The sequence below is a fragment of the Eucalyptus grandis genome, chromosome 11, assembly GCF_016545825.1.
Source record: "Eucalyptus grandis isolate ANBG69807.140 chromosome 11, ASM1654582v1, whole genome shotgun sequence".
NCBI classification, from domain to species: domain Eukaryota; kingdom Viridiplantae; phylum Streptophyta; class Magnoliopsida; order Myrtales; family Myrtaceae; genus Eucalyptus; species Eucalyptus grandis.
The window spans coordinates 29,841,742-29,852,376 of record NC_052622.1 but is presented as its reverse complement, the minus strand read 5'-3'; positions in this window follow the sequence as shown (position 1 = coordinate 29,852,376).

The window sequence follows — 10,635 nt, the reverse complement described above, 5'->3', positions numbered from 1 at the left end:
GTGAGTTAACGGGTGATGATGGCCCCATGGCAAGATTACCTAAGCTCCGCATGAGTTTGCACAGCAGGAGATCTTGGAAACTGTATCTATTGCTGATCCAATGCAAATATATCTTAGGAGTCGTAGTTCCCAATCGGATCCAAATGTCGGCTTCAACTTTCAATTCTTAAGTATTGGCTTTTTTGCCAAGATGTTGTCCCAGCTGCATCTCTCCTTTGAGTGGATAGGCCAAGAGTTGAAACTTTGGATTTCCGGGTGGGGTGGGAAAAGATTCTCTCATGGGGGCTGATGGGCTGTTGTTTTACATAGCAAAAAACGAGAGAAGCATAAGCTATCTTGGTCTATTCGTGTCTCAAGTTTAGTTTATGCTTAAAGTTTATTCCGATGATCGAGAATCCATTGGGAACGATAATTTTGGGTTCTGAAGAGTTGTTTCTCACAATCTTTTATGTGTATGGTGTTGTAATGTTAGTGTTTGCAGTTCATCTATTACCTGATGTTTAACTTTAGAAATTGGTTATGACTGGCCAGGATTCTTGTTATGTCAATAAGCCCATGACTGCCGTTATCTCTGTGTACATTTTCTTGTATTTACCTTGTTTCAAAACCTATGTCTGAATATCAGTTGACCATTAACTGAGGTGGAGCTTGAGGTGGTTCTCAGCATTATCACCAGGAAATAAGGATAGAACATCTCGATTGATAAAAGAGTGCTTAAAGTTATCTGATGTATTCTGACTTGTATATTGAGAAGCTTCTTATACTGTGTGATTGAGAAATGATTTCACGGCTCGTTAAATGCATGGATTTATAGGTACTGCCGGAAAAGAGAGAAATTAATTGAATTTGCTGCTGCTGCAAGATTACCAACAACGTGGGGACCATTCACAGCCTATTACTATAGATCACAATTAGTTGGATTGCACATTTCAATGGTCAAGGTGAGATAGAATATGAGTGAATTGCTAGACTATTGAAAGAATTTAGAAACTAGTAAACAGAGAGTTTCAAATGGATTAGTTGTAAACTTTGAGAATCTTGTTGGTGGCAGTACATTTTTCAACACTTAAATTTGTACTTCATCTTTTATACTTCTAGTGCATGATTTTGTTTGGGAATAATTTTGCTGGAATTGGCTGCTAAGCTTTAGAGGTGAATAGTGGTGAGAAATCAATGGTATCTTTTAGGTGGAACGCCATTAAATATATCTTAAATTTTGTAAAGAAATATCTAATCATGTGTCAATCATAAATTGGAGTACCAAATACATGTTACTTGGAGAAGAAAGCTGTCTGGACAGTAATGTTTGACATGAGGAGAAACAATAGTTAGGATATTGCTGAACTAATGGGCTGCGTCCTACCATAATTATATTTTATGAAATTACTGACAAGGGGCCTATATGTATCTGCAATTGATACAGGAATGTCGTAATTTTGGTTAGAGATAGTATCCTTAGTTTCTTTTACTTTTATGTCCTCCCTTTAGACAGCAATATATAGTCATGTAATTCATACTCCATAGTTTATCAACTGAGCAGTGTGATGTTGGAGATGGTCGAGATGTCCTTGTGAGGGTACCCTTGGAATGCCTCACAGGAGACATATTTGGATCTGCTAGATGGAACCACAGCAACCAGCTTGCACTTCGATGCAGCAGCTAGAAGGGGTCGGTAGGGGCATGTTGTTGTACCTATGAGGGCAGGAAGGAAGAATTACACGCCTTTATGTTAGTGCTCGCCATATTGACTAATGCTGCAGATGCTGCTTGACCTGTGACCTGGGAGTCAGAACGATGATGCTGATGACAAACAACCCATTGAAGTATGTGGGGCTTAAAATTTATGGCTCGACTATTGCTGGGAGAGTCCCTCTACTGACTCCCATAGAAAAGGAGAATTAGAGATACCTGGGAGACAGAACACTCCAAGATGGGGCACATCTATAGAGCGGAAGTTAATAGCCGCTTCAGCAATCTCATCAGCAAAAACGGCAAGCTGAGCAGTACTGTTTCTTCTGATCCAGCTGTGTCTTACTCGTAGGGGCTGCTGCATAGTTCGACTGCTAATGAATTATTTGGGGGGATACAGGCAAGAACGTCAGGATACCTGCTGACCATGAGTTCTGGAAATTTTATGGCGATTTGGTTTATAATTATTGTAAGGTTCATTGTTGTTTTGTTGATGTCATTCATCTGTTTTCTAAGGCAAAAACGAGGAAGACCGGCCTCTTAAGGTGCGTTTGGTAGCATTTTTGTTTCGGGAAACAATTTTTGAACAAAATTTTTTTTTTTTTTTTTTTGTTCTTGGGAACAATTTTCGAGTATAAGAACGCGCTTGATAACTGCAAAAAATTTATACTCTAGGAATAGAAATGCGTTTGATAAATTTATATAACTTTATTGTTTCTTTTAGTTTTTCAATATTTTTTATTATATTTTTCCTTTTTTTCTTTCTTTCTCTTTGTGGCGGTCGCTAGCCACGACGGCCATGGCCGGGGGCGAGCTCCGGCGAGCTCGCGAGCCTTGTGAGGCCTTTGCAAGGCTCGACCTCGGTGTCCAAGCAAGCCTCGGCCTCCTAGGCCAAGGTGAGGCCGACCTCACGCCGCTTGGGCAAGGTCGAGCCTCATGGGTGGCCTCGCAAGGCTCGCCGCCACCGAGACCACCGGCGAGGCTCGACCTCACCTAGGCGACGCGATGTCGGCCTCGCCTGGCCTAGCAAGGCCGAGCCTTGTGCCCGATTGGCGAGGCTCGGCCCGACGAGCCTCGCCGTGGCTTGGCGTCTCCGGGGGCTAGCGACGCTCCGGCGAGGTCGCCGGCCCTTGTCTAGCCAATCACGCCAAGGCTGGTGATCGGCAAAAGGAAGAAGAAAAGAAAGAGAAGAAAAAAAAAGAAGAGAGACAAATTGTTCCTCGGAATTGTTCAGAGAATAAGAAACAACTTTTTCTACTTCTTGTTTTTGTCCTCGGAAACAAAAATTTTACCAAACGCGTTTCTATACTTTTTTCCCCTTTTTGTTTTTGTTCCGGAAGAAAAGAACATAAATTTTTATTTCAGGGAACAGAAACTAAAATAAACAAACAAACCCTTAATGTCAACTTCCTTTTGTGTTATTGATGGACGACAAGATTTATGCTTTACTCACCTTTCCTTGAATCTATATGTATTGATCTCTAGAGACCGTTGAAATATACAGAGTCAGTGCGGTGCAGGACATTCTTTCTTTCCTCTTTTGGACCACCTCAATAGTGATAGATATTACTTAAAGGAATATACTTAGGGTGCGTTTTGGCAACCGGCTAAATAGTAAAAATTTCTATTTTTCTTTATTCTCAGGAGTAGATTTAGAACAAAAATCCATTTGATAAACTTTTTTTGTTTTGAGAACAAATTTATATTTTTGTTCCAGAAGTAGATTTGGAACAAAATTAAGAAGTTAAAAAAAAATTTTGATTATTTGATTTCGGGAACAATTCCGAATCAAGCCAACTTAAATTTTCTTTTTTCTTTTCTTTCTTCTTGTTTTTCTTCTATCTCTTTTTCTTCAACCATTGTCATCGTTGCCGCTGCTGTCCACCACTACGGTTCTTTGGAGGCTCACCCGGCCATTGGCGAGCCTGTGTAGCTGGGGGCGAGGCTTGGCCGACTCGGCTGAGGGCTGATGACGCTCCAGCAAGGTTGCCGACCCTCATCGGTCGATCGCCTTGGTCATTCCAAGGCCGGTGACCAATGACCGGCGACCGGCAAACCTTAAAGAAGAAGAAAAGAAAGAAAAGAAAAAAAATAATAAAACTATTAAATAATTAAAAGAAAATAATTTGGATTAGAAATTTTCAAAACGGTACCAAACGTAATTCTATTCCAGGAATAAAAATTTTGGACAATTACCAAATGGCTTAAAATCTTAAGAATTGTTCTCGAGAACAGAATAAAAAGAATTATTTATAATCAGAAATTGTTGCTGGGAACATAATAGTTATCAAATGCATCCTTGAAGTCCATATGAGCAATAGATAAGGATTGCCTTTGACCTTCTATTCTATCGATCCCATGCTCCGCATGAGTTCGATTTTATACTTTGTCGATCAAAGGACACTATGCTAAGAGGTTGAGAATGAGGCACACACGTACCCGGAATTTTGGAAGATGGAATTTCTAGGTGTAATGTTCTCTACTCTCCAAAAAAAATAAGGAAATACGTCACCATTCAATTACTTGCAGCAAAAGCAGAGAATTTTCTGCAAGCATACAAAGTTTACGCCTGAGTCTTGACGTTCCCTATGAAAATGGAGACTTTCGGCTCGATATCATCAATTTTAACAAGCTTGAACACATAAACATCTCATCCCTTCAAAAAGAGCATGATCTTGAAGAAATGGGTCCTCCGATGCAAAAGTTGGCCGGCACTTTTTTTTTTTTTGGCAACTCGGGAATCGCCGTACGGTTGGCAACCAGCAACGTAAACCCGAGGGGCACTAGCGTGGAGACCCACCTCCCACGACACCCCACTCCCCACTTAAGTCGCGCAACGTGACGAGGAGGGGGGTGAACCCTGGCCTTTCATGTGGCCGTGTGCGCCCTAATCAACTCACCTACCACGGGGTGGGTAACTTGGCCGGCACTATTCATCTTCTCTCCGATGCAGAAGTCATCCCCTAAGGACAATTTGTGTAGTAGTTCCGTTTGAACCTAAACTAATTTTGTGGCTTTATATGAGCCAACTTAATTAAATAAAGCATCTAATTGGAGAACATATTCATTTCTGGAATGAATGTTAAAAAACAAATGAATGGCGGAGGAAGCTCATTAAGAAGAACACATAGGGAATCAAATGGGTGAATAGATAGACAATCTATTAATTGATCGAAATTGTATCAAGAATAATTCTAGAGGTATTAAGACTGAAATCGGTAGAATGGATTTACACAGTGATGTGTGTATGTGTATATATATAGATATTTATGACCATTGCCATTAGATATTCAAACCATTAGTTAGGAGGCTTGACCAATGAGCGGGTTGGTATAGAAATCAGGCATAAAATTTCTTGCAAAGACTTGCCGATTAATAAAGATAGCTAATGAACTTTTCTCAAAAAAACTAATGAGACCTGAGCGGGTCTAGCCCTGCTGGTTGAGCGGGTTGGTATAGAAATCAGATATAAAATTTATTGCAAAGACTTGCCGATGAATAAAGATAGCTAATGAACTTTTCTCAAAAAAACTAATGGGACGTGAGCGGGTCTATCCCTGCTTGTTGAGAGAGAGAGAGAGAGAGAGAACATAAAGAAAAGCAAGATGACACGTGTCGGCCAGCTCTGTGTGTCGTAGAAATGGGTGCATAGCTGGCCGCAAACATCCATACTCACGCTTCCTTTTATACTTCGTATTAGGGCAACTTAAATTTGCAGGAATCTTTATTACGTAATAATAATAGAGCAATCATGTCTAATCAACTAAAAAGCTCTAAGCAATTTTTGTTGTACAAAACGGCCATGCGTTTTCCTTAATCGGACCATTGCTTGTCATTACTTTACTTACTTCTCTTACTAACAATAACCAATTTAATTAACTATACATAAACGGCCTCAATTTCAATTAAATGTCATTAGTTATTGTTGTGATGATCTAAATTATCAACTTCATATTCATAAATTCTCAATTACATAATGCTTTAGAACATTTTCTAAGTCAGATTTCTAGGTGATAAAGGTTTATTATACAAATCATTTAATTATTTTTCGTGAATGTTATAGTCTACTATACAAAATCATACCTTGGAATTATGCTTCAACCTGGCATTCACTTGAAAATCATTTCGTTTCAATCACTAATTAAGACCAGGATTTTGACCATAGTGAAGGAATAAAGCACATGAGATTGTTTAGAAATGAGCAAAAAAAACTCAATTACGTGAATCCATCATTAAGCCCAAATTTTGATTAAACAAATCAGGAAAATGACAATAATTTTTCACGGCTTCACATAGAATTTGTGAGTTATTTTTCGGTAAATTACAATAATCAAGGTTCCACTCCATTATGGACCAAACCTATGTACATTCCCTTGATTTACTTCAAAATCATACTTAACTTCACGAAAAATAAAATGCTATCATTTCTGTTAATGGAATTTGTCAACAACACTAACATTGGAACTTGATTTTCATTAGTTTTCAAAATGTGAGGACTATTCCAAATAATATATTTAGGGCTCAATTGACTAGTGACTAAAATGTTAAGACTCCTATGACACTTTCTCTCTAAACATATTTAGGACTCAATTGCTTGTTACATGTGATTTTTATGATAAAGTTGCAATTCTTGTGTATCTTACTTAAATCGTCCTTTGGCCTTCGAGTGCACTAAAATGAGTTGAAGAATTCCAAAATAAATAAAGAAAAATGAGGAAAAGATGTGATAATCTTAACGGAGATTAAGACATAAATTACTAATAATACGGTTGACTTTATGAAAAAAAAAAAAAAAAAGCAAAACATCTAGTGGGCTTTCAAGTATATCCCAAGCATATAAAACAATCATAGAAAAGGCTAATTTTTTTTTTTTTATTTCATCATGCAGATAGCCTCCCTAGTCAGCTATTTTAAAAGGACCAATGGATGACAACATCACATAGCTATGCTCCAAACGTCATAATATATATATAAACATATCTTGGAAGTGAATGTGTACCACTTTAAATCTTCATAGGGGATTTCGTGTTGTTTTTCCTAAAAAGCCACTTACTAATGCCTACAACTATGAGATATTAGCATGAGTTGAAGATATATGTTTGTTATGCCAGAAGTACTTACAAATAACTTTATTTCTTTTACACAATTTCGCATGCTTGCGAGCATGAAAATGCATGACATTGTGGACTTTTATAGTAATAGGACCTATGTAATGACAAAGTGCTTACTGAAATATATGATATGGAAAAGTAATGCATCATTTAGATTAGCATCATTGCTACTCTTGGAAAATTCAATCCCCTTGCCCATTCTTCTTATTGATTTTTACCTAAGTCACCTAGACATTATATTTTATAGATATTAACCAACTTAGATAACTAAATTGAGTGAATCCGTCTCACAAGATTATGAAATCACATTGTTATGGATTATTCTAATGCCAAAATTCCCTTCAATGTTTCCCTATAAAACCCTTCTAAGATATGTGTATTTGCAGCATGTAAGTTGAAAATTACTCAGATCCTATCACAAACTAAATTTAAATGGATTTCATTCTATTAGTTGGACTTCTACACAATGAATAGAAACAAAAGATTGCTTTATCTAATTGCAGAGAGGGCATGATTGGATAAGTTGATTAGGAAGAAAATGAACTGAAAATTGAAAAGAAAAAAAAAAAAAAAAAAAGAATAAGGATTAAAATTTAAGTTACATCTAAATAGCAAATGAGCAAAAGATTAATAAATAGTATATTCCGTTGATAGAAAGTTATCCGTTGCCCGTTGAAGAATGCAACTTGAGTGCCAACTTGGTCGTTTGATGTACTACTTGAAGGAGTTGTCCCAGTGGTGAAAAAGTTCTTGGTATTTGGCAAGTCAAGCAATTCCAATACATGCAAATTACGCAACTCAATTTTGCCACAATCATCAACTTCCACGATCTCCAGCACTAAGTGGCACTTGAGAGCTCGGATCTCTTCAAGCTTTGGAAGTTCTCTCAATAATGAAAGAGGAAACAAAATTTCCATCTTGTCACAACTTTCGACTTGTATCACTTTTAATGCACTAAAGGACTTGGAGGAAATGGAGTAGTTGCATATCTTCTCTAAGTTGATGAGATTCTTGAGAAGTAGCAACTCCAATGTCTTAAAATCTTTATGGGACAGCGATTGGAGGACAAAATGGATGGAGGGACTATTCTCGACGTGCAAATGCTTTAATTTTGGAAAGCCTTCTTGGGATAACTTGCAAATACTTTGCTCAATTCCGTTTGATCCATCTAAAAATAGATCACTAGTTTTGCCTAAGAAAGTCTGCATGAATCATTTCTGAAGAATATTGCTTATTGGATCCAACTTAACCTGTAATGTGCTCGACCCTTTGTGATTTGGCTAGTCCCATGCATCACCTATCTGGATTTTGTACTTGGTTAATTTCTCGACGTTTAGATCCTCAGGGAGCCCACTTGGATCGAGAATGGACACATGCAAAGTGCAAAGATTCTTCAAGTTATTCAACTCAATAATCTTGGCATTAGTTGGTGGAGTTTGCTCCACAACATTCCATCGATCAAAGCTATTCTCCATATACAACTCCTCCAATTTCATCAAGCTTCCAAGCACACCCGGTTCAACTATCTCAAGTCATGAGCAATGGTTTAAGTCTAACAACCTTAGCTCTACCAATTGTCCAATTTCTTTTGGCAATCGTCGAATTCTAGAGTTCACAAAGCTGAGAATATGTAGCCCTTTTAGCTCGCCAACGCCAATCATGGCTACATCATCTAACGAACAACCATCAAGACACAAAGTGTGTAAATTCTCCAAGAATTGAAACGGCGAAGGTGAATGAGTGAGACATACCTAAGAAAGATGTAAGACTATGAGTTTTTTCATAGAGTTGAAATATGAATTTGGGACCTTGAGAGATTCATTGTTTGTGAACAATAAAAAGATCCGCATTTTAGGGCAATCTAACTCTTGGGGAACCAACCAAAAAAAAAAAAAAAAAACTCTTGGGAAGCTCCTTCATGTTAACATAGAGAAAGCATACTGCCATACAACTTTTGAGCTTGTCCTTTGGAAACTTTATCACCGACTTATCATTATCTTTCAACACGAGAAGAGGGTCATCTCTCGAAGCGACCGAGGCAACAAATCCATGAGTCATGTATCTTGGAACCATCAACATCGTCATCGTCTTTTAACAAAAAGAGGAGGCTTTCAGGGTTCGGACAAGTGAGCTCATCCTATCTCTAACTTCTTCCATGCTATTATCTTCTCGAAATAACCTTGAACCCACACCATACCTTACCAAGTTTTCAAGAGAGGGCTTAGGGACACCATAAACAACACAAAGTCGTAATAGCAACTTCACCTCCTTGCCATCCTCTCCTTCGAAACGATCATGACTCAACTGCAACATCTCATTTATCCTCTCATTGATTCCTCTATTTGTAGACTTCTCGATTTGTCTCAAAACACACTTCCATTCAGGAAAATCAGCGTCTTTAAAAATATTCGCCATTGCAATTATGAGGAAAGGCAAACCTGCACATTTGTGGACTGCTTCATCCACCAAGGATTTGAACGGGTCATTATGGACTTTGTCTCCCACCGTCCTCCTTCAGCTTATCAAGGCGGAAATCCCTGTCGCAGCCCATTTCCCTCTGCAAAACATTTTGAAATCTTGACGTCAGCAACAACTTGCATCCTTTGACTTTGTTGTCATGTCCGCAAGGAATGCCCACTGATTTCAAGTCCAGCCCCTTCCACAGGTTGTCCAGTATCATGAGGACCTCCTTTTTCATCCTCTCCTCATTTTCCAGCCTCTTGTGCAGAATCGCCGCTCGCACGCTGACATACTCTTCGTTCTTTATGTCCAGGTCCAAGGCGTGCGCAATCTCTCCTTGAATCTTCTTGATGTCTGGATTTTCCAACACGTCGGCCTTAGTGACCCAATCGAACGACTTCTTTTCCATTATTCTCCTTTCAACATCCGCCAAGAGGGTGGACTTGCCGACCCGCCCATCCCGTGAACGCCGACCACGCTATTGCTGTCATCGGCAAGAGCGTCCATGATGTCCCGAATGATAGAAGCTCTGGATTCGAAGACACCATTGTCCCTAACGTTCTTCGACGTCGAGGCAAAAGAAGTAGAGGCCGTCACAGTGGCCAACTGGACGACATCTTTGCCCTCTTTCTTGGCCGGAGTCAGAGCCCCGGAGCAGGATTGCTGGAGGAAATGTCGTTCAATTCCTTGAATCCACTGCATTCTTGAGCGAGTCGCTGAATGACCTCCATCTTGTCCTTGGCCTTCCTAGTGAATTGATAGCGACACTTGGGGTCAGGAAGAGTCCCATAGCAGCAAGTCTTGCTCGCCTCTTGGAAGTCGCCCAACAGGTCTCGCGCCTCCTTCAAGGCCTTCTCAGCACTTGCATGCCACTCCGTAACGCGACCGTAGACATTCCGAAGATTGTTTCTGGCCTCTTCAGCAACATTGTGGACCCGACATTTTGGGTCAGATCATTTCATGGCATTTTGTTACTAAACTTTTTTTCCGCAATTAATTCTATTAAGCTTGTTAGATGACTTGGATTAGTTTTGACTTAAAAGATTCAGTTAAGCTAGAAATTGACCTTTCTAATACGTAAAAAAGAGGCTGCTTAATTTATTGCATAGAAAAATAATTGATGGTAATTGGAATAATTTCAACTATATGTTTAGTACCTATCATTTATGGTCGCGATTCTATGTTTGTAAAGAAATTATATATATTTAATGATTGCCAAAATTTTTCTTTCTATTTTAAAAATTTAGATTGTTAGCACTTGAAAATGAGCTCTTAAATTCTCGATCTCTCAATTTTTTCGAATAGGCCTCAATGCATCCATGCTATCGAATAAGGCTCCTCCAATTTGAGATTATTTTAAATTGAAAACATAAGT